The following is a 25087-nucleotide window of genomic DNA, read 5'->3' as shown; positions in this document are numbered from 1 at the left end:
ATCTGTACATGAAAAAGATGGAAGGTTTTTGAATCTCCGGGCATCAATGTCAACTGATGACAGGGCTATAATCCTCTCAGGCTTGGATGAGTCCTCAGCCCTGCACGGTGTCTGAGGACATACAGGTAGGTAGGCAGCCCTGCGTTACTAGAGGCCTCAAGACCCAGGGGAAGGGAAAGCTACAGGTGGTGATCCAAGGCTTCTGCAGGCAGAGTGGGTACCCAGGCCCCAGGTTCCCCACCTTGGAGGAGGAGGAGGCCTGAGGATGCACCGCCTTCTCCGCAACGCCCCGCCCCCGCAACGCCTACGCTGCTCTCTCCTGTTGGCTCTCCATTGGCCGCAGCGCTCGCCAATCCAGCCCCCTGGCCGTGAAGGGGGCGTGGCCGAGCGGTGCCGGGCCGGGAGCCGCGTCCGTCGCCGCTGCGCGCTGCGGTGCGGGCGGCGGGACGATGAAGCTGGGAGTGCGGCGCGGTGAGTGCGGCGGCGGTCCTTCCCAGGCTCCGGGCCGACCTCCCGGGGACGCGGGGCGGGATTCCGGGGGTGCTGCGCTCGGGCTGCCGACCTGCCCTGGTCCCTCCTGGCCGCAGGTGGCGCCGCATCCTCCCTGCGCATCCTTCATCCCGATTGCTCCCGTCCCGCGTGCGGCCTGGCCTGCGCCCGGGTCCTGCGGGCCGCGTGCACCGAGGCTCCGGCAGCTCCCGGCCTGGTCCAAGGCTCAGTCTCCCGGACAGCTCATCTTCCCCCCTCCCCCCTCCGGCTTTGGTACTTCCCAGCAAATGCCGGTTTTTCCTCTTGGTTTAGCCTCTCTGCAGTGGAGAGCAGAGTTCTTAATTATTGAGAAACTATGCGATAGGCCTGGGATTAAAGGTAGCCTGTCATCTTCTTGGTTGATGTTTAGTGGAATAAAGAATTTTTTTTTAATCTTTTAGGGGCTGGTTTTGATATAGTGATTGTCTCCTTGTCTCTAACAGTAATTATTATTATTATTATTATTATTTGTTTTAAAAAGATGAAGGTTGGAAAGGGTCCTTTTTATTTCGTGTCGAAGCACTTAAATTCAAATACCTAATGAGGCATGACACTTTGACTTTTAAGATTCTGAAACATGTTTTTGTAAGGGAGGGAGGCTGACCATTTGAAATGTTTTCCATTTTGAAAGTTTGGCTTGTCTTAAAACTGCGACTCTACAGCAAACCAAGATCAGAGTACTTGACTTGTTTCGCTGTCTCGTCTGGGCAAATTCTCCTGGGCACGGGCTGTTTTTTGTGTATGCTTTACCAAACTTTCCTATTCAAGCAGCAGACAATGCAGTCAGTGGCTCTTTTCAGTGCGGCCTTTCATCTACTTGAGAGGTTAAACCAGAGCGAGCTGGTGTGACCTTTCCCAAAGGCAGTTAAAGACTGCGTCCTCTCTGCTTCCTTCTCCCAGGGTTCTAATAGCTGCTGTGAAGCACTTGCTCAGTTTCCTGAATTTAAAAGCTCCTTTGAGTTGATTTTTATGAAAGTTGTGCTTTTAGATGTTCAAAGCTCACTGGATTGCAAAGGAGACTTACTGCCTGGACCCGTATTTGTGTTACCTTTCAACTGAACCTTGTTCGAGATCTGCCTGTAGACATTACATCTGCACAGTGAAATTGCCTTAGAGCATTGCTAGATCTGTTTGCTTAAATTTTACAGTCTCATTGCCATTGATGAATGCTAGTTATTTTTTAAAAAATGAAAATGAAGCTGGAACACACTTTGCTAGGTGATTGTACCAATGTTGACTTGCTCCCCCCACAAACCATCCATCACCAGTGTGTCTGCGTAGACGTACTTTAGAATTTTCATAGAACCTTGTATGTTGACAAGCAAGAAGCATTTTTGGCTATTAAGATGCTTGAATAAAACAGCTTCGTGAAATAAATGTGAAAAAAACTTGTCTGTACTGTGTTCTACTGGATTTCTGATTCCAGTAATTTCCTTTCAAGAATGTAGGTTGTGGTTTTCCCTTGGGTCTGTCTCTAAATCGGTGTGCAGACTTCAAAATGCTCACCTTCTCGATTTTTAAAAAGTTAATTAACTTATTTTAGGTGCTTCTTTAAATTCCGTTTTTGTATGTCTAGGGTACACACATGTGTACGTGTACATGTGAGTCCTCTGTCCATCTTTGACTTTCTCAAGTTGCAAGTTTCATCCCATTAAGCTTTGCTGGTAGTTAGCTCCAGCAATCCTCTGCCTCCCCTCCCTTCCCTCCCCTCCTGGGGGGGGGGCGGTTACAGGTGAACAGCCATGTCTGGCTTTTTACATGGATGCTCAAGACCAAACTCCACGTCCTCGAGTGTGTGTGTGTGTGTGTGTGTCTGCGCGCGCGCTACACACTCAGCAAGCACTCTTACCCACGGAGCTATCTCCACAGCCTAAGAGCATTTTATTTTTGTTATATTTTCTAACTTTTGGGCATGTGGAATCACATGCATATTGGAAGAGTGTCTATTTCTACCCTTCCCCCCTTGTGGCTGCCCTGATACTGTTTCTTCAGGACTAACTAAACTTAAAACTACCTGGTATATCTCTCCAGATTTATTTTTAATACTTATTTAATGTGTATGGTGTTTTGCTCGCATGTATATCTGTGCACCATGTGCATGCAGTGTCCATGGAGGCCAGAAGAGGTCGTCAGATCCTCTGGAACTGGAGTTACAGATGGTTTTGAGCCCACAAGTGAGTGCTGGGAACTGAACCCGAGCCTTCTGGAGGAGCAGCAAGTACTCTTACACACTGAGCCATCTCTCCAGCCTCCAGATTTTCTTTTAAGATGGCTTTTTCTATTTATAAATTATTGGGTATGTGCCTACTCAGTATGAGACACTACCTTATTCATTGGGGTGGCAGAAATGCGAGATAGGAAATTTTAAGTTTTCCATAATCAATGCTCCACAGTGGGGTGTGGCCGGGATTGCAGTGGGCCAGCCTCATAAATAACCCGTATTCATTTTCTTCTCTTCAGCCTTCAGAGATACTTTAGAGTTTGTCATCCATGGTAGGAGTATGCTGATATGCAGGGCAGATGTCTCTGTTGGCTGCCAGTGAGCTTTCTGTGTACACATTGGTTATAGTTTGTATCCTGCAAGGACCATAAGACCTCAGAGGAGGACCATCGACTAGAACTTGAGGGGTTGCTCAGAGATGAGAAAAGCTCCCCTAGTAAGTGAATGAAAAGTCTCAGCTGGTTCTAGTCTCAGCGAAGGGAGAACTGGATGAAGAGCAGGGGAGGGGGGCAATGGAGCTGCTGAAAAACAAACGATAGTAGGGCGCATGCGCAGGAAGTCAAACGGTGTGAGGTGGGAGAGTAAATCAGCGTGCGCCATTGCTGGGGCACGTCGAACGGTTTGGGAGAACGAAAACCACGTGCGCCATTGCTGATGATGGAGTTTGGACATCAGTGGGCAGTAGGTAATGGTTGAAGGATTTTGAGCAAAAGAGAGACATGGTTAGATTTTCCTGTTGGGAATGAACTGGAAGAGGGAAGGCTGGGAGGAGGGATATTTGAGGAGGTGGAATTGCTAGGACTTCATCATTAGTTGGGTGAGTGTGTGGGATTCAGACGAGGTAGAAGACATCTTTTTGGGGCAGTACTCTGCTGTCTTTGGGCGTTTGGTGATTTGGTGACGGCCGGCCCAGTTTTTCTTGACGTAGATGCATGCCCTGGTGCTCATGGAAGGATAGTGATAAGCTATCGTTGTCCAGGTTGAGTCTCAGCTGCTGGGGAACAGGTGCTCTGTAGTGTAAGGACAGCGTGGGTAGCATGAGATTTGAGGACCTCTGATACTTGAAAGACAGGCAAGAAGTGATAGAGAAGTGGGAAGGTCGTGGTATCCAAGGGGGCCAGGAGATCATTTGTAACCCTGAGGTGGCGGTACATCCCGTGATGGATGGACACAGGAACCCTAGGCTGGTGTGCACTGGGGCTCACCGGAGAGTGGGAATCGGGTGTAGATTGTCTTGTTCAAGAACTTTGGTGGTAACAGTAAAGGGTGGATATAGGGAGTAGGGTAAAGGGTGACCTTGTTGATTTTGGTTTTTACCTGGAAGGCTCGTAGTTAGTATGAAGAGCTTGGATGGGAGGTATTGGTCCCTCTTCATAGAGACTTCACATGGTCTGTGGGGCTCAGCCTGCAGGTGTGGTTAGTAGCACTGATGACTGGTCTCTCTAGACTTGTTGCTGTGGATGAAGGAGAGAGGAGTCAGCTACAGCAGGTGGTCCCTAAAACTCCAACAAAAGAGTGTGATTTGGTGCTCTGGTACAAGATAATTGTTTTTCTTCCTTTTTCAAGACATGGAGTTTTTAGGACAGGTTAGTCCTTGTCAGGATCGATTCCAGGTTGAGCTGGTCTGTCTCTGGGCTTCTCTCTGAGTTATATCTCTGTGCTCTCTCCAGGCTAGCTCTGTTTGAGTCAGAGCCCATCCTCCTTGGCTGCAGATGTCCCTAGACACAGTGACATTTCTTTTTGTCTTTTTTATATACACTCTATTATTTATTTATTTGCTTACAGTGTACATCTGTGGAGGCAAAAGGTGAAGGTACTGTCTTCAACTGCTTTATTTTTTTAAATTTATTTATTTATTATTCATATATTATGTATATGAGTACAGACAGTGTAGCTGTCTTCAGACACACCAGAAGAGGGCATCAGATCTCATTATGGATGGTTGTGAGCCACCATGTGGTTGCTGGGACTTGAACTCATGACCTCTGGAAGAGCAGCCAGTGCTCTTAACCACTGAGCCATCTCTCCAGCCCAGAATGATGTTTCCTTGCTCTCATCTCAGTTGCTCCACCATCGTTTTCTCTGGACCCATTCGCACTCTTGGATAGCCACTTTTTTGTTGTTGTTGTTGTTGTTTTGTTTTGTTTTTTGTTTTTTGTTTTTTTTTGGTCTTTTGGCAACTCCTTTAAATTATTTTACTATTAAATTTATTTTATATCTTTATTTTATTAAAATTTAATTTTAATTTTAGATGCTTCAAATATCCCAGGGTACAGTTTCATCTTTTCGTTGGGCTTCCGATCTCAGATCAGTTTTCAACTTTGTGACTTACTTTTACCTGGTAGTACGGACAATTAAATCTAGGGCCCTGTCTGTGCTAGGTATGCCTTCTGCCACAGAGTCTTTTTACTTTACCCAGGCTGCTCAGGCAGAACCTAGGGTCTCTTGTCTCTTGAATTGCTGGGATTATAGGCCTATGTCACCAGGCCTAGCTCCCCATTTTGTACTTTTATGAAGTTTTTTCTTGGGGTGTCTTCTTAGGTCCCCTCTACTACCAGCCCAGTGGAGCTCTGGTTAAAGTCTCTTCTATCGTATTACATACTTTATATATAAATATATATGAGCAAATATGTAATATATACATTATGTAATATATGCAATACACGTATTATGTTATTTATACACACACATACTCTTTCACCATGTGATTTTGTTTTTCCTCTCTTTTCAGTGTGCTAATCATTTTTAATCTGTTACTGTAACAAATGCCTGAGCTAACCAGCTTGTAAAGTGAAAAGGCTTTTTCACTGTTTTCAGTCTGTGATCATTTCCCCCCCCCCTACCCCCCATTGACTTTTGACCTCTGGCAAAGTTGTCACAGCATGATAGGAGTGACCTGTTGCTTCAAGGCCAGAGAAAGTGTAGATAGAAAAGACCTGGGTCCTACTATACCACACCTCCAATGCCTCCAAATTTTCCACCAGGCCTCAACCTCTTCATCTTTTCCTCCCTGTCTTGTCTCTGGCACTCAAAACTTTAACTCTAGGCCTTGGAGTGTTTGAATCTCACCTATAGCAGCAGTCCGTGCCTGTTTGAGCCTGTGTCTTAGGTACCGTTGTAGTAACCTAATGGCTTACTTCAATCAGGGGTATCTGGAGTGCTCAGGATCCAAAGGGCTTTGGTTGCTGGAAGCACGAGCTACTATGGGTGTGGGACCCAAGTACAAACCCAGAATCCATAAAGGTTTCATTATACATCATATGCACAGCCTCAGGTTAATCTTTTTATAATAAATTTCTATAATAATTATGTTTAATAATCTTTTTCATGAAACAAACTTTGTGGTGGGGAATTTTCTGTCATATGTCAGAGCTTATAAAATTCTGATTTTTGAATGTGGTTTTTTTTTTGTTGTTGTTGTTATGTGTGTGGTTGACTGTTTCTGTGGGTCTGTTGGTGTGTGTGTGTGTGTGTGTGTGTGTAGATCAAAGGACAACGTTCTTTCTACCATGTGGGTCCTGGGATTGAAAGCAGTTTGTCAGCCTTGGTAGTAATGCCTTTTCTCATGGATCCAGCTTACTGTCCCCAAGATGCCAACTTTTATATCCAGAAGCCTGTTCCCCTGCAGTCGTTTATAGATCCCCACTGCTAAGCCCTCCTGTTTTTCTGAGCTAGAACTCACAGTGTGTCTTTTCCCTTCCCTCTTTATCTACTGTTTTCTTCTGCTTTTCTGACCCCTTCACTTAAAAAACAAAACAAACAAACCAATTCACCAAACTCCCCAAAACCAAAACAACAACAGCAGCAACAACAACAACAACCCAGCTCTCATAAGATTGACTTCCGGTCTCCTCCTGTGTGGTTGTTAAATTCTCTCATCTATGAGAAGCTGCATAAGGGACGCTGAGTTCCCCACAGGCAATTGAGTTCTGGGGTTTCCGTGTCTGACTGGGAAAGGGCACCGGGCAGAGGCACGTGTCTGATAATAATAAAGCTAGAGCCGTCTTAGAAAAGGAGACAGTAGGACTCAGATGGCCTCGAGTCAGGCGCGCCCAGCATCCCGGGTTCTGTTGCACTTCATGGTTTCCCCGCTGCTGTGCGGAGCCCGTATCACACATGCAGAATCCGTTACTTACTGGCCTTGCTGGGTCAAGTGTCTGTCTTCTTCTTCGCCAGCGCGTTTTTCTTGAATGTTAATTTTGCAGTCTCTGTGTGAGGCAGGAACTTCACTCTTGGCCCTACTCTCCTGCCTCATGGCACCACCAACTGGAAGCCGCAGAGCCCTCCCACCCCCACCCCCAGTTCCCTGTCATCCGGCATCTGGTTTCTCAAGACCTCACTTCAGTTGAAACATTCTTTGAGTATTCTGATTATTAAAATATTACTTTTGTTTCAAAGCTGAATTTGAAGTTTATAGCAGTTTCAAGGTTTGTCAGTGATAATGATAAATCCATACCTGAGCTGTACTTAAAATTTTTATGACTTCTCTGCTGTTTGCGCCTTTTATAAGCTTAATAAAAACATGCCCAATTTTGACATGTCCAATTCTTTCTCTTAATTTCTCAAAACAAAGCAAACACACACACACAAAGAACAACGAAAGGTTTCGCTGTCCCATGAGGTAAGGATAAACCGTGGAAGGATTGGATCCGGCTCACACATTGTTATAGTTAGCTTCCGCTCTTACCTTCACACAACCCAGAGTCACTTGGGCAGAGGAAAGAAAGCCCAGCTGAGGAATCAGACTGGCCTGTGAACATGACCTGTGGGGGCAAATTTTTTTTTTTTTTTGATTACTACTTGATTTAGGAAGCCCAGCCCACTGTGGGCGGTGCCATCCCTAGACAGGAGGGCCTGGGCAGTGTAAGAAAGGTACTGAACATGCGCAAGCCTGGGTGGTTTGTTTTTTGCCTTAGTTCCTGCCTCAGGTTTCGCCCTCAGTCTCCCTCAATGGTAAGCTGTAGCCTGTAATCAAACAAACCTGTTCCTCACCAAGTTGTTTTTGGTTGTGCATTTATCACAGCAGCAGAAAGCCAGGAGGACAGGCAGTAAGGCGGTGAGAAAAGCCAGGTAGCTGTCACCCTATCAGTCTATTTATTGTTAACTTTGCCCCGCCAGTAGGCATTCAGAAGTTTATGGTTTTACACTTTGGTGTCTGATGATTGTCGTCAAAGCATCTTACTCTGCGTTTTAATAATTAACAGAATACTTTATGCTTGCAGGCAGGTAAAAGTTACAAGTTGTGTCTAAGTGGGTAGTCTGAGATGCTTTTGGTTTTATTGGCCATAATTGGTGGAGGCTTCTCGCTTGTCTTCCATTAAGTGGAGATTGAGTTAGCTCATAGGAAATACCCGTAACAATAAAGAGCTAAACTGTGAATTCTGAGAATCACTAATCCTGTGGGGACCGAAGCACTAGGGCCTGCCCCTCTGGTGTGGTCGAGTCTCCCTGGCCAGCATTGTAGACCCGTAGAGCTAACAGCTTCAGTAACTGCAAGACGGCAGCGGTGACTCGGCGGGAGACATCTGTGTCTGGAGGCCTGTGTGGCAGGCCTGTGTGGCTGGCACCTCAAGTGGGCTGCAGCGTGGACGCCCTGGTAGTCAGCCTCTTTACACCTTGCATCCTGCTTTCTGCAGGAGCTGGGGTCCTGGGTGGTTCAGCTGGCGGCTGGGGAGAGATGAGAGCCCACGGAGAGCTTTAAGGGCGTGGCACATAGCACCTCCCAAATTGCCGGCTTCATTTAGTCTGCTGCAGACGAGAAGATCAGTGTAGCTAGGAACCCAGAGAGGAGACAACATCACCAGCTGTTGCCCGGGCCTGACTAAGAGTGGCAGTTTACATCCTGGTGACTTCAGTGAAGGGAGCAAAGCTCAGCTTTATGCTGTAGTTGGCACCATTTGTAAAAGTCGTTCGTACCAGTTTCCTTAAAAAAAATCCTTGATTTCCCATTGCATATCCTTCAAACTGCCATTCAAATGTGTGTGTGAGGCGTTCATACAATTTGTGTGACAGTTTCCAGCTTCGGGGCAGGGGCACATAATTGAGCTGTTCATTAAAGGTAGCTTTAGAGACCAAGGGGGGATGTGCCATTCATCCGGGGCGCGCTGTTCCCCGCCTACTACAGCAGAGGTTGGAGTGTCCATTATTATTTTTTGTTTGTTTTTTTGTCAACTTGACAAAAGCTAAAGTTATATGGGAAGAGGTAACTTCAACTGAAAAATCACCTCTTTCGAGTTGTGGGGCATTTTCTTGATTAATGACTGACATGGGAGGCCCAGACTATTATGAGAGGGGCCACCTCTGGGCATGTGGTCCTGGGTGCTACAGGAAACAGGCTGAGCAAGCCAGTAAGCAGTGTTTCTCTAAGGCTTCTGTTTGAGTTCCTGCCTCCGTGTTCCTGCCCTGACTTCTTCCATGATGGACTGTGGTGGAGAGTGTAAGGGGATTAAAATAAATCATTTCCCCCTCCCCCAAGTTGCTTTTGGTTGGAATGTTTCATCACAGCAACAAAAAGCAAATCAGGACAGTTTGTAAGCTGCATCCTGAGAGCCAAACCAGGATTGTTAAGAAGGTTGTGTTGGTACACAGACATATCAATCTATTTGTTTCTGCGTGGCATGGGGCCGCCCTAGGACAGCTAGGTAGAAATCAGTGGTGGCAGAGCAAAGTGTGTCACCTGCAAAGAATGGAATGTTCAGTGTCTGGAGCTTTACAGCCGAAGCACTTGTGCTGTGACCCCCAGCTGAGAGGACCAGCTCTGCCATTCTCGTGTGATCTGTGCTCTCTGACTGGGAGAGAGATAGTGGGCAACTTGTAACTACGGAGAGTAGGGATGCTTTAAGGAAGAGAAGCAGCACCCAAGCTGCTGGTTTTCTTGCAGTGGTCAGGGAGGCCTCTGTGAGACTTACGCTAAGGGGACTAATGAAAGGGAGGGAGCCAGCCAGCCACTTTGGGAAAGAGCTAACTGTAGACTACAACTGTTTCCAAGATGTCTGGAGATATGTGTACCCAGCGGTGTGAATTAATTACAGCTGCAGGGAGGGCGGTCCAGGACCCAGTGGGCTGAGATGATACTTTTGTATCCTGAAGTGGGATTTATTTTTAGATTTATTTCATGTATGTGAGTGCATTGACCCTGTCTTCAGACACACCAGAAGAGGGCATCAAATCCCATTATAGATGGTTGTGAGGAATTGAACTCAGGACCTCTGGAAGATCAGTCCTCTTAGCTATTGATTCATCTCTCCAGCCTGAAATGGGAGGTTTTTTTTTTTTTTTTTTTTTTTACAAGATTTTGAGCGGGGAAGGCATTGGTATCATTTGTGATTCGTTCAGGGGACAGGTTGTAGGGGGAGCAGCAGAGGCAGGAGTGTGTATGCCAGGCCTCCCTAGGCCCCGCGGCTGCCTGGATGCCTTTCCTTGAGGATCTGATGGTGCGATTGAGAAGGGAAGGGATCCCTGCCATGTGCTGCCATAGGTGGAGAAGCAAAATGACCTTAGAGAGGGTGCCAGCCAAGGGTACTTCTTGTGCCCACAATCTGCAGTTCCTGGAAGGGCTGGTTTCGCACAGTGTTTCTCCCAACTGTGAAAACAGGCACTCAGCTGGATTTTGAGAGGTTCTGCCAGGGTGCAGGTGGTTTGGTTTTTAGATTAGTGGCTGTGCCAGTGGTGGCCGTCTGGACCATGTGCTGGAGCAAGTCTGTCCAGCCCAGTAGGACGGGGCCCTGGATGCTGAAGGGGGAGTGACATTTGCTTTCTTTGCAAAGAACTGGGGCCAAGATAATTTTGACTTGGGAAAAATATCCCAGAGCTATAAAAAGTCAGTAATTTGTCGAGAGCATATTGTGGAGAACTGCTATTTTCCTATGTACCCAGCAGTATGAATTAGTTGCAAAATGCACCTCTGTGTAATTAAACAAATTGCCATGCTCCCTGGAGTTATGGATATGACCCAATTAGACTTGGGAAGATGCCTAAAGAAATTACTTTTTTTCCCAGGTAGGTGACATTAAACCATTTAGATAATGATTAGTTGGGAAAAAAATGTGAATTTCAAAATAATTGTGGAAGAGGGCCTTTACTTTCTTTTTCCCTATAATAAGGTATCTATATCATGTATATCATTAGAAACACTTTTTTCTTTTTAGTTTTTATAATTTAGGTTTAAAATGAAATAAAGAAACTAAAGCCACGGATTGTAGGATTTTTTTTTAAATTAAATTCTCTACAATGGCTGGAACTACGTTTAGTAAGAATTTGAATGTCACAACTAATGTATTTCTCTGACACATTCTTTAAAGTTCACAGGGACAGTCACACAAGCTCCCAACTTGTTGGGATAACAGAAAGTCTCAGCAGATGCTGGGGGATTCAAATAAAATAGAATGCTGTTTTTTAAATTAAACAAAAATCAGTAGTCAAATGTATTCAGAAAATTATATAATCTATGGTCAGAGAAAATGTTATGCTAGGAATTACCAAGTTTTAGAAATAGTTTGATTAGATTTGATATAAAGATACTTTCTGTAAGGACTTGGAGTGCAGCTAAAATTATACCCAGAGGAACATTCTTAGCCATAAACACTTATATTAGGGAAGAGGAAAGCCTGGTAAATGCTTAGTGCTCTGAGCATTCATTTAGGGTGTTAAGTGTTAGCTATTGAGCATACGTGTGTGAGTGAGCATGTGTGCTTTCTTTCAGTCTGTCTCATGTTTGACCAAAGTCACATTAAGAAAGAATTCATCTATTTGTATTTACGGAAGAGACTTGATTTTTTTAGAAATTTTGTATATGTGTGTGGGGGTGTGTGGCTGGGCGTGGATGCAGGTTCCTGGAGAGGTCAGAAGAGCACACCAAATCCTCTGGAGCTGTAGTGGTAGGGGGTATGAATGAGCTATCCAATGTGAGTGCTGGGAATCGAACACAGGTCCTCTGCAAGAGCAGTTCACACTCTTAACTGCTGAGCCAATCTCTCCAGCTTCCTCAAGAGATTTATTTTTGTTGTGGTTGGGATGGGGGGTGGGGTGTGTTGAATTCTATCAAAAGCTTCTTCACCTTCTCTGGAAGTAACCATATAATTCTTCTCATTTGACTTATTAGTTTGGCAATTAGCTTGCTACAGTTGACAATAGTGAAACATTGTTACATTTCTGGTATGAGTCCTTGATGTGGTGGTGGTGCTGTTTCTCATGTTTTTCCTTTTTACACGTTATTTGGTTTATAAGTATGATTAACTTTTCATTCAGTGGAAGCATACCTTTCAAGTAGTCATTATCCATTTCAATAGTTTCGTCTCGATTTTTATTTTATTTGATGTTATGAAAACATATTTCCATTTGCCTAATAAATTTTTGCTTACCCTTTAACCTTTTTGATTATGCATTTGAACTTCCTATCAATGTACTAATTGTTCTGCATCTAAGGATCAATTCTGTAGTCTCTAAACAATTTGACAATACCTTTTCATTCGGTAGGCTAGTTAGGATCATTTACATTAATTGCTGTTAACTGGGTTTGCTTTCAATTCTGTCACTGTTATAATTATGTGTATATTTTATTTCACTTTATTTACATAGTCATTCGTTGTTAGGATTGCTTCATTGATCAGTCATTTGATGTCCGGAAATACTTTTTTATTGTAATGATTAACTTTGAAATAACAACCCCAGAAGCACCTTAATACCATGCTCACTTTAACCTGCCCATTTAGACTAGCATCTCTTTGTTCTTACCTATTATATACATGGTAACAGTGACCTTACTGTCTTCTCCTCTCTTGACACGTTCCTCTCAATATCTTGGTTGTATTTTCCATAGTTAGGATATAGGAGGTTTACCTGCAGCACACACACACACACACACACACATATATATGTATATATGTACATATATATGTACACGTACACATACACATGTCTGTGTGTGTGTGCATAATGGGTGTTTGCATGCACATATGTATGTATATTAACTGCATTTAGTACCGGTGGAGGCCATAAAAGGGCATTGGGTCCCCTGGTGCTGGAGTATGGATAGTTGTGGGTTGCCATGTGGGTGCTGGGAATCCAACCTGGGTTCTCTGGAAGAGCAACCAGGGCTTTTAACCACCGAGCCATCTCTTCAGCCTCACACCTGTTGTTTTTCTATCCAGGACCCTGATATATATATATATATATATATTTTTTTTTTTCCGTTCTTCAACTTGGTACACAAAATGCTGACTTCTTTGTTTTTTCAGTCTGATTGCTTTGGCAACCCCTCAGCTAGGACGCCTTCCAGCTCTGATGCTTCTGTTGAACATAAGGAACCACTTCTCACTGGCATATCTAGGATGGTATTAGTTGCGTACCATTTGGGGGATAACTGAGAACATATTACTGAAATAATTGATTATGTTTATGGTCCAAGTGATGACCCCGGGCTTTAGAAGCAAGGTTTGAACCCCGGAGGGATAATAAGTAAGCAGGGAGTCCTGCTTGTTCAGATGTACGCCTGTATTTAAACAGCCTTGGTACCCGAAGGAAGCTCAGCGGATATCTTTAGTTTTACTTTCGTTTCTCTTCCTTAAATTTGTTTAAGTGCTGCTTTATGTTGTTTATGTGTTGCTTTGTTAAGTTTGTTTGACTCTAGCCTTCATTCTCCACCCTTTCTTCCTTCTCTTTGTGTACCCTGAGGGTGTTTCCTGGCTCTGCAAGTGTAGTTTACTAGATTGGGATTTTTGTTTTGTTTTTTGTTTTTTGGATTTGGTTTTTTCCCCAGACAGGGTTTCTCTGTGTAGCCCTGGCTGTCCTGGAACTCATTCCATAGACCAGGCTGGCCTCAAACTTAGAAATCCGCCTGCCTCTGCCTCCCAGAGTGCTGGGATTACAGGCGTGCACCACCACCACCGGGCTGGATTTGGATTTTATAGCTCACCAGGGGTACTTAACACCCAGAAGCAACGTAGTGCCGTGTTTTGAAGTTGTTTGCCTGTAGTACTCCTGTTTGGCTCTTTAAATAGTCATTTCATGTCCTTTATTTTCAGAAGTTGTATTTGAGTATTATTTAAAGATTTTGATGTTTTGAACTTTTTACATTGAAGTTTTATGTGTGTATATCTTAAAAGTGTGGTATTTCTAGTTACCCAACTTTTCTCCCAGACCTTAGCTTCTCTCTCTGACTTGCCACAGCTCATTATCTCATTTAAACTGAACTCCATTCTTTCCTTCTTTCTTTCTTAAAAATATCTCCCCAATGATCTTCATTAAATTGTCATTTGACTCTCTTCCATGCCTATGGGCATCAAATTTAATATTTGGTTTACTCTAATTTTATTTACTTAATTTATTGATTCAGAGCATTCTGTTTTCCCTCCCTACTCTCTCTGTCTTAGTCAAGGTTTTCACGGCTGTGACGAAGCACTGCGACCAAAAAGTGTGTTGGAAAGGAAAGGGTTCAGTTGGCTTACAATTCCGCATCACTGCTCATCACTGAAGGAAGTCAGGACAGGAGCACACCCAGGGCAGGAACCTGGAGACAGGAGCTGATGCAGAGGCCACGGAGGGTGCTGCTTACTGGCTTGCTCCCTGTGGAACTCAGCCTGCTTTCTTATAGAACCCAGGACCACCAGAGATGGCACCACCCACAATGGCCCTTCCCCAGTCACTCACTGTTGGGTCTGAGAACTTGGGAATAACCACCCACAATGGCCCTTCCCCAGTCACTCACTATTGGGTCTGAGAACTTGGGAATAATCCACTATGAACACCAAGTTTGAGCCCACAAAAGTTTCTTTATTCAGAAAGCTGATATATCAGAAAGGTGGCTGCATTCTAAATACACACTCTATCAGCCAGGGATGGGGGTAAGGGCAGGACAGAACAACCTTTTAAAGCAAAACCCAGAAAATTAGGAGGGGTGGGCACAAGGGTAGATGAAACCAATTGGGTTGGGTACATGCAGACCTTGTGTTTCCAACCATTTTTGCTCTTTGAGTGAGCTATTATTATCTGTCAAGTATGTCAGTGGCTTTCTTGGTAACTTGGCCTGGATCGAGATCAGCCAATCAGAGCCTCTTTAGTAGCTAATGGGTTTCAGTCCTAACTGGGTGCCGACCAACGAAGCATAAGGTAACATTTTGTGGTCTAAGTTGTACCTGGGGCCAGAAGCCATTTCTGGAAATTCAGCTGTTTCTTAGAATTTAACTTATTACAAAAATGGAGACTATATACAAGATGAGGGTCCCTGTAGCAAAGGAGGCCCCCCAACATCATCAATTAAGAAATGCCTACAGGTTGGCCCACAGCCTGATCTTATGAAGGCATTTTCTCGATTGAGGTTCCATTGTCTCAAATGACTTTAGCTGTGTCACACAGACATGAAACTGTCCAGTGCACCCTCTATCGTTAGCACCTGTTGAAGCTTAGTACCGTAAGTTGGTCCTGAAACATGAATCTAAAAGGTCCTGTTTCCTACGGGAATCATTTACCGTTGGCAGCTCCAAAACCCTTACTTCTGGGATCTAGGCTCTGAATTGGGATGCCCTCTGTAGTGCTGTATGGAGGTTTGGTGAACAATCAGGTGATTCCAGCGTGCACACAGGTGTGGGAACACAACTGTTCTGGCTTCGAGTTATGTGGAGTTGTGTGCTGCTAATGTTAACCCTTGTATTAGTTTAGTGTGTGTGTGTGTGTGTGTGTGTGTGTAGGTCAGAGGATAACTTTAAGGAGTTGGTTTTCCTCTTTAACTGTGGGGTCTGGATCCAGGAATTGAACTCAGGCTGACAGGCTTATACACCAAACACTTACCCCAGTGGGCCTTTTATTATTATTATTATTATTATTATTATTTTGGCCCTTTCAACTCCTATTTTAAACTTTTTATTTTGAGAGAAGGTCTCATTAAATTTTCCAGACTGGCCTTGAACTCGGGACCCTCCTGCCTTAGTGTCTCAAGTAGCCAGCATTTCTGGCTTGCATCACCAGGCATAGCTTATATAATTAATTTTAAAAATAACTTTTTATTTTGAAATAATGATAGGCTTGTAGCAACTTCCAGAAGGATGCTAAATAGATCTGTGTGCTCTCAGCTCAATGTCACATTTACAGTATCAAAATGAGATTAACAGGGCTGGAGAGGGCTCAGGGGTTAAGAGCAGTGGCTGCTCTTGCAGAGGACCTGGGTTCCATTCCCACCGCCTGCATGGCGGTTTGTAGATGTCTGTAAACTCCATTCTCAGGGGATCTGGCACCCTGTTTCTGGCCTCCCTGGGCACTGAATGCGCTTGGTACCCAGCTTTAAAAAATAAATACTTTAAACTTTGAAGAGGAAACTTAGGGTTTCTTTGGAAAGTCATTTGTGTCAGATGGTGTGAAGGAGTGTTTTCCTGAAGTGGATATAGGTGAAAGGATGGTTTCCTAAGACAGGCACATGAAGGAAAGTTTTGCTGAAGCAGACATAGATGAAAGGATGTTCTACTGAAGCAAGCATGGGAAAGGACACGTGATGAAAGACATGAGTTTGCCTTATGTTGTGTTGTGGAACTTGGCTTATGGTGACTTTATAGAAAGAGATACCAAAACTCTCTTGGTGGTATTTTGGTGGCTTCTTGCCACTTTTGTGGACGCGGGCTAATTGGCAGAGTGATGTCAGCTGATATAGACTTCCATGGAGTTTTGTTAGAACAGACTCGCGCTGAGGCAGGATGCACGGTGAGGTAAGACCCGTGATGTCTGTGGGGATAGAATAGGACCTAAGGACCGGAGAGGCCTGCTTACATAGCTAGCTTTGTAAGGAACTGTCGGTTTCACGTCTTTCCTCATCTTCACTTTGTTGGAAGGGGCTTGGCAGAGAACTTCTGGCCCCTGCTGGCCCTGGGCGCTCCTGCTGACTCCTGTCAATTTGATGGAGGCCTGGCTGTTCCTGCTGGGTTGTGCCACCACTGTTGATTTGTGTTTGCTGTGCTGACATTACTGAAATAGACTGCTGTATGCATGAAGTATTTGCAAATATGTTGAGCTGCCACTGCTGGTGGGTGGCGGGCTGCAAGGTAGGTTAAAGCGTTTAAGAACCATCATTAAAAATAGGATTTGAAAAATATTAAAATTAACAGAGAACAGAAAACATTTCCTGCCACATATTAAGACGTCATAGAGCACAACAGTGAAAGATGCTGTGTTAGCCAGAGCAAAGAAAGCTGTGGTGAAACAGAAAGGTAGTGGAAAAGAAAGGGGAGTGGACCTGCTTAAAAGGTTCTTTGGAGCAACTCCCGTCTGTGTCTGGAAATCAGCAGTTCACAGGCTAGCAGGCAGTGGCAGCTCTATCCACTCACAAACACTTCATGGATACACCAGCAGTCCAGTTCGGTTAGCAACAGTGGTGACATGACCTAGCAGAGACAGCCAGGCCTCAGCCTCAGCTCGAGTCAGCAGGAGGGACCAGGAGGAACACGAGGAGAGGAGAAGTTCTCGGCTGTGCCTCCCTCAGGGAAAGCAAAGGTTATCAAAGATGTGAGATCCACAAGCGTTACACTGGACCAGCAGGCCAGGCTCTGTCTCCGTCACTCCACGGAGTCCTACTTATCCGTCCACACATGACGTGTCCTCCACGTGCCTTGCCTCAGCATGTGTGTCCAGTGAGCCCTGAGTCCACAGAAGACACTGCAGTACATCACCAGAAGTTTTTTGGTGCGTTTCTCTATGGAGTCCTGACAAATGGAGCTCAACTCCGCAGTGTAAGGTGGACCGATACATGCGCGTTAACTGTTAGCAGAGTCCTTCATCCGTGTCCGTCCACGTGCTTGCTTTAGCAGAGCAGCCTCTCCTGGGTCTGCTTCCGTGGAGTTGCCATAGCCTTTCACACCTGTGTCCACTTTAAGGAAATGTTCCCACACGTGTGTGCCCCAGCACAACACCATCCGACTAACTGCCAAAGAACCCTTCAGATTCCACTTCATTTCTCCATACTTCTTTTATAAATTTTCTTTTGTTTTCTGTAATAATCTTAAAGTTTCCCTGTCTGGTTCATAGAAGATAGTCAGAGACACTAAGAGAAACATTCTCTCTGCCATAAATTCTTAGGCCCTGTCTGGATTCTAGGTCTGGAAACTGGGTTTTAAGCCTATGTGTGACATTGGCTCTGTAAACAAACAAAAAAACTATTTATGATTCATGCTTTCCTATTAGATATTTGATGGACTTTGAAGACTTTGCAGTGGGACTTTTTTTTTTTAGTCTATTTTCACCAGGGTTCTTGTAAAAATTCTCAGACACCATGAGCACCACAGCAGTGGACCTCCTGCGAGATCGCAAACAACTTAGGTTCTTTGCTGTTGTAAAACTGAATAATAAAAGGGCATTATATCATCAGTCCAACTAAGGATTGAATAAAAATGTTTGTAGGTGCTGAAAAAAGACTTTCCTACCAAGGGAGAGGTTTCAGAAATGGGTTCTGGCGAGATCACCTCTTTCCAGTTTGTCATCTGAACCAGTTGTCGTTTTGAGAGGAAGCATATTATTGAGATTTTTCAGAGTTCTTCAGAATCAGGGTGAAGGAGGCCCTCATATCTGAATTACGTAACTTGATTGGGCATCTGCAATAGAAGGAAGGGCTTGAATTCTTTTTGTGCAGTGTCTATGGTTGGAAAAACTGCATCCTTCTGAGAGCTGCCAACTGGACGGTTGGCTTACTGAAGACAGTCAAGGCTGCAGTTGTTTGCAAAAGCCAAACTGTAGACCTTGAAGGGCAGATCAAATCAGGGCCTCATGGGATTCTTTGAAAGATTTGAAAACAATGGAGCAAATGAGGAGAGAAAATTGACCTTCATCTGCTTGTGAATGGCTGCGTCTGTTAATTGAAATGACCTTTTAAAAAATGAGGATTTTTTTCTTTTCTTTTCTTTTTTTTTTTTTTTTTTTGGCCTTTTGTTTTGAGGAGTTCTTAAAATTGCCACAGGACTTAAAATTTTTTTCTTAAAGTTTAAACATAATTTTTTATTCGATTCATGATCATATTCCAAAATAGAGGTTTCAGGGTTGTTTGCCCACACTAGATAATCCATTGAAGAATTATAAGTAATGTCACAAATGGAAGTAAATGTGATAATCAGATGAACTGATATACATGATTATCACTGAAATTAGCAAGACTAATGTGGGGAATTTAGATATTAATATATAACATAATATATATTATAATATGTTAATATATTTGCCACAGCAATATATATGTATGGCAGGGTGAGTTTAGTGACCCCCTCAAATGTTTATTTGCTGTAAGTAGGAGTGAACTACTGAGGGAGAGGCTCTTGATGGCATTGCATGTTTTTATTGATCAGAGCATGTGTTACAGTGACATAAAACCAAACTATATCATACTGTGTGTCTCTGGTTTTCATTTCCTTACATTGCACGAGGCTGGACCGTTTCTTAGATATCTATTTTCCAAATAATCAATAGGTGTATATTTAATTTATTTAATTAGTTTTTGAGACAGGGTCTTATCCAGCAGTCCTGACTGGAATCCACAGAGATTTGCCTGCCTTTACCTCTTGAGTGTTGGGATTAAGGAAATATACCACCATGTCCAACAGGTATTGACTTTTTTTGGGGGGGGGGCGGGGAGAAATAGTGTGTCTTGTAGTCTTGTAGCCCAGGCTGCCCTGACTGCTGGCCTCCTGCTCCTCCTGCTCTTCCTGCCCCCACATCTGAAATGCTGGGTTTGTAGGCACAACCAGACATAGCCTGTTGGTAGATGGTTACTTGGTTTCTTCTCACTTGTCTGGCTAGATCTGTGAGCAGTACTAAGATTCTGGTTTGGGAAAGCATCATGGAGGGAGATCTTTGTTCTGCTGGAACTTCAGAGCTGTTCATGTTAATCTCAGGGTTGACAAAGTCCCTGCTTTGAAGCAAGGGATGGCAAACCAAAACCCCCTTCCGCTCAGTGACATACTTCCTCCAGCAAGGCCACTCCTTCTAAACCTTCCCAAAGAGTGTCACCAGCTGGGAACCAGCTTATGGGGACATTTTTATTTAAACCACCATATGGTCCCTGACCAGAGTGTTTTCTTGGGAGGTGTCTTGATTGATCAGTGTCAAATTTCACTACAAATAGAGCTCAGAAGAAGGGGACCACCGTGTGCTGCAGCAGTGACTTGTGTGGGCAAACGGTGAAGGCTACTATGGTGGAGAGATTTGGTTTGCTGTGGTGTCCACAGCAGATGCATTTGTGAGATGTTTGCTCTTCGGGGTATTGGAGAATGTTAAGGATAAAGAGGATTACCTCAGTAATTCGTTAGACTGGCTTGTCAGTATATGCTTAGAGCTGTGGCTTTCCCCTGCATATGTCTGACCAGCCGCTGTAGGATCTGCAGAGAAGACTGCAGGGATGAGGACGGGCTGTGCTCTCTTAAGGCACTTCTCTAGTTTCTTATAAAATAGAATGAAATGCCAGATACACTTTCCACTTTTATTTTTAAGCAACTAGTTAGTGAGCAGCTACTGTCTGCCACAGCCTGCTCTGGGCACTGGAGACAGGTGACTGGGCAAAATATTAACAGGTTCCCACCCATCCACCCTGCTCAGCAGTCAGCGGAAGTCTCATGAGAGAACCAGGCAGAAGCGCGTAGGTTCAGTTTGCACGGAAGCTCACAGGTGGCCACAGAGGGAGGGGGAAGCTCTCCCGAGGCAGTAAGGAGGCCTGGGATGGCAGCTTTCAGAGGAGCGGGGCCAGAGCAGGTAAGGTTTAAGCAGTGCTATGAAGGAAGTGGGATGGGTTTAGGGAAGAACATTCCAGGGGGAGACTGCATTGAAATCTGAGGCCTCAGCTGATTGCTGCCTGTGGGTGGCAAGAGCCACGGAAGGCTGAAGTGGAATGAAGACCGACAGACAGACAGACAGACACGTACACATGCACCCCCCCCCCAGAGGGTGGAGAGGGAAGGAGGTGGGTTGGGTGGTTCTCATCAGTCACTAGAAGAGTGCTTTCTTCTGACACAGTTTCTAAGACTCTCACGTGGGATGGAGACTGGCCTTTTGGGAGCAAAAGAAAAAACCAGAAAACCAGGTGGGACACTCAGGCTGGGATGGGAGCAGCAGAGTGAGACAGAAGACTTGAGTGGCAGGAGACTGAGTATCCAAGGTGTGTGAAAATATCACCGTGAAATGTGCTGTTACGTATACCTTATGCCAGTAAACAATTCTAGTGGTAAAGAGAATTGTAGAAAATGTAAATCTTCTCAAAGCTTACAAAGTATATAAATATTGCATAATATTTGTAGATTTGGTGTAATTTGCCTTAATTCTTTGGCTTGGTATAGTTAATTATATCTGAGTTTATTAACAGAAAATCATGTCAGTTGTAATGACTGACATAAGTTAAGACCCTGCCAGACACCCATGGCAGAAGTATAATGATTTTTGCTTTGTTAAGTGGGAGTTTGAAAGGAGCTCCCACCCATGCTCTGATCACCCATGCCATTTTCCTCTCATCCTGCATTCACCCCCTTCAGAGAGCTCATCTATTGCTGGTCCCGTCTAGACCTTTGATTGCAGCCAAGTCTGTTGATTTGCAGCATCGGCTCCAGCTCTGCATTTTGTAGATAGCAGGACATTCCCCTACTCTGAAAATGCACTATCTCCCAAAGTATGATTTTTAGTTTTCCATCAAAATGTATTTCCTACCTCTGAAACCCTTCTTTGATAGACAACTGCAAAATCTTTTGAGCACCGGAGTGGAACTGTAAGTGACTTTCACTCCGTCTTCCCTTTTATCCTTAACTAGCCTGTAGACGCGATTTATTATGGTTTGAGTCTGAAGTGTCCCCTATAGTCACATGCATTTGGACATCTGATCCCCAGCAGGCAGCGCAGTTTGGGGATGTTGTGGAAGCTTTGGTTGATGGGTCTGGTTGGTGGACATGGGTCTGCAGGGTGGGACTTTGAAGGTCACAGCCTTGCCCTGCTTCCCACACCACCCTGTGCTTCTGGGTCTGAGGCCATGGTTTTCACAGGAAGCTTGCCATGCCCACCTGTGAGGATAGAGCCTCTTCAGCTTCCAGGCCCAGATTAGCCGCTCATCCCTAAGATTTTCTGTTAGGCATTTCAGTGCGGCAGCTCTCCCTGCCACTGCTGCTCTTTTGATGTTGCTTTGGCCAAGCTGTGACGGAGGCTCATCTAGACTGTTGCATTGTTGCCCTGTCTTGGTTTTGGGGTATATCACCCACTCTGCCAACCTTCCTCCCTACATCTACCCCCTCACTCTCCTCAGAACCTCCCACTTGCTTGAACCTTTGGCCCAGTGCTCTGCCTGTCCACCCTGTCTGTCATCCCCTAGAGATGTTGTTCTCTCCTCCTGGGTGTCCGGAGTCCTTTGCACATCTCTCTCCTGTCTTCTTTATACACCCATGGTTCTGCACCTGAGCACTGCCATTCACTGTTGACTACATTAATCTCAGAGTCCATTCCAGAAAGACTTTCTCCCCAAAGACAATTTCCTTTTCTGTACTACTACCGTGAATCCTTCACTGGGATCTCTGGGGATGTGCAGAGCGCGCGCCAGATCCCATGACTGACTGTCCCTGTCCCTGGACTCCACTGCCATGGAAACTCCCGTGGAAGAGCTGTCTAGCAGTGGTCATTGAACTGGTGAGTATCTGTCAGTGGGAACTTGCAGTGCTCAGAGATCTTGACTTGCCGCTGTCTGCCTTCCTGCAGGGTCCACTGTTTTTCATTTGTACTCTGGCTCTGATCAGTTTTGGTTGACCAGAAAATGTCTTATTTTACCTTTTTCTAAAAAACAAAAACAACGCTACTTTTATTTTACAGTAATTATATTCTCATAGAAAATTGCCCCCCCCAAATGTATTTACTCTATCCCATCTAGTTTTTGCCAAGGTTCTCCAGTGATGACATCCTTCATAATTAGTACCATATATTAGCTGCTGAGCCAGCTCTCCAGTCTCAAATATGTTTTCTTTTTAGCTTTCCCTTTAATAGGAAACAAAGCACTCTTCTGTTGGTAGGTCTGTGAGGTAGTTATACCCATTTTGTGTGTGTGTGGAATGTGTGTCATTATATGGCTTGTCCAACTGCCCATCCAAATAGCCTTTTGGTGTTAGCAGTAGATCAGAAACCAACCTTCATGTAAGGTTTTTGTGTGATTACACATTTTCATTTCTCTGGGATGAACACTGCTGGGAATGATTGCTAGGCTGAGCAGCAAGTGGGTATTTGATTTTGTGTGACCCAACCGAATTAGTTTCTAGAGTGACTGTGCTGTTTCCATTCACAGCAGAAGAGTGAGTGGTCCATTGTTTTTGGATTCTCAGCAGCATGTATTGCAGTCAGTGTTTTATTGCAAATGTTCCACTGTGGGTATAAGGTTAATCTCATTTTGGTTTTTTGCATTTTCCTATGGCTAGCCATGGTCACTGTCATTAAAGTTGTCCATTTACCATCCACATATATATTCTTTTGTGAAGTGTTTTTACATTTTGTTAGTTTCATAATTTGCTTGTTTCCACTTAGTTCTTCTTTTGAGATTTTTTTGTTTTTATTTTAAATGTATAGGTATTTTTGTTTGCATGTAGTATGTGTGTGCATCATGTGCATGCAGTACACACAGTGGCCAGAAGAGGGTGCTGGATCCTGTGAAACTGGAGGTATGACAGCTGTAAGTTGTCACGTGGATGCTGGGCATTGAGCCTCTTAACCTCAGAGCTATCTTACCAGTTTCTATATTTCACTTAGTTTTAAGAGTTCTTTATGTAAATTTATTTGAAGTCTAAGCACTCTAAACACCTGTCTGTTGCCATCTCCTGCACAGCTTGGCTCTGGAAACCTGACTGGGGTAACAGGGAATGAAGAAAGTACAGAAACACAGACACGCCTCCAGCAAAGCTGGGCTCCCGTGGGCTGTGCTAACTCTGACGGAACAGCATCAACTCCACAGTGCAACTACCTGGAACCTCGGTGCCGCTGGGACAAGTTAGCCTGCTGCCTTAGGCCTTCGTAGCTGAATCCCAGGTTGCACTTGTCTGGGAGGAGGAAGCTGGGGTGCTACTTTTACATGCACTGCCAGCATCTGTACAGAGACCAGAGGGAGGCTTTGCCAGTTCCCGGGTCTGAGGGGCTGGTCCTTGTCAGTAATACACATTGGCTCGGGGCTTACCCCTCCTCACACCCACTCAGGACTCACCCCTCCTCACACCCACTCAGGACTCACCCCTCCTCACACCCACTCAGGACTTACCCCTCCTCACACCCACTCAGGACTCACCCCTCCTCACACCCACTCAGTTAGCTGGTCTGTACCGTCCCCCCTGGTAGCGAGCGGGCTGCCATGCTGAGCACAGCTGTGGATTTCAGTCTTTCCAGGGAAGCCTTGTTGGCACCTTGCATTTCCTTCATTTAGGTTTCTCTGTGTTCTGAATTTGTTTTAAGTTCCCAGGGCATACTGTGTCTGGATAATGGACATTACTGTCACCCCACATGGTTTGATTTGATCCTTAGACACACTAGAGGTGCCATTTGTGAATGAAATGGGCATTTCACATGTGAGCTTGGCCCCTGGAGCTTTGTGGTAGATTCAGTAGGCATCTCTGGAGGTATTCGTTCATTAATCTGCTGGCTTCTTTGGGCTGTGAGGATGGAGCGGGGTGGAGTATGTGCAGAAGGCCATAGCAGTTTGGTGGGCTCCAGTGGCTTGTCTGGAACACCGCCCCGAGGGTCTTTGAGGTGTTTGTTTTTGGTAGTGGAGTGGCAGCTTTCTCTTTGCAGAGATGTCATTAGAGAGAGATGATTTCATCCTAAATGAAAGTGACTGAAAACCTGCTTTCTAGACGCATGCGCTCCAGGTTCTGCTCTGTCTTCCGTTTGTACCATGCATAGAAATAAAAGAGGACCTGGCAGGGAACATCTAGTACTTCAGTCAATTGCCACAGGTGCCTTGTTGTTTGGACTGGTGCTACCGTCAGGGATGGAGAAAAGGGGGAGTGCCGCCTGCACACGAGTGTGGGGGATGTGAACACTTGATCCACTGGCACACAAGTGTGGGGTGCCAGCATCTCCTCTCCACCCACCTGCACACGAGTGTGGAGTGCTGCCAGCACCTCCTCTGTACCAAGAGCATCCAGGAGAGGCAGTTGAGGCTGCTGAACTCTTCTGTTTCCTTCTCCGTCAGCTCCACACTGTGATGTCTGCCGTAGAGGAGAGGTAGCTCCCATTTATGAAGTGTGCCAGCCATCCCTCTGTGTTCTTTGCCTGTGATAGCCCATCCTCTCTATCGCACTCTCTGAAAGGAGATATGGTATGTGTGATGGTTTGTATATGCTTGGCCCAGGGAGTGGCACAATAATAAGGTGGGGC

The 25087-nt window shown here is 44.9% G+C and overlaps 1 protein-coding gene across 1 annotated transcript in view; it reads left to right on the top strand.

Annotated features, from left to right (window-relative positions):
- Positions 1-398: 398 nt before the first annotated feature.
- Wasf3 (WASP family member 3) overlaps positions 399-25087 on the top strand; it is a 90399-nt gene continuing 65710 nt past the window's right edge. Inside the window, exon 1 of the mRNA XM_052168691.1 lies at positions 399-471. The gene's annotated coding sequence lies outside the window, so the exon portion shown is untranslated. The remainder of the gene's footprint in view (positions 472-25087) is intronic.

This window comes from Apodemus sylvaticus, chromosome 22 (genome assembly GCF_947179515.1).
Source record: "Apodemus sylvaticus chromosome 22, mApoSyl1.1, whole genome shotgun sequence".
Classification (NCBI taxonomy): domain Eukaryota; kingdom Metazoa; phylum Chordata; class Mammalia; order Rodentia; family Muridae; genus Apodemus; species Apodemus sylvaticus.
Note: the sequence above shows the minus strand (reverse complement) of the source record. Positions and strands in the feature narration are given on the sequence as shown.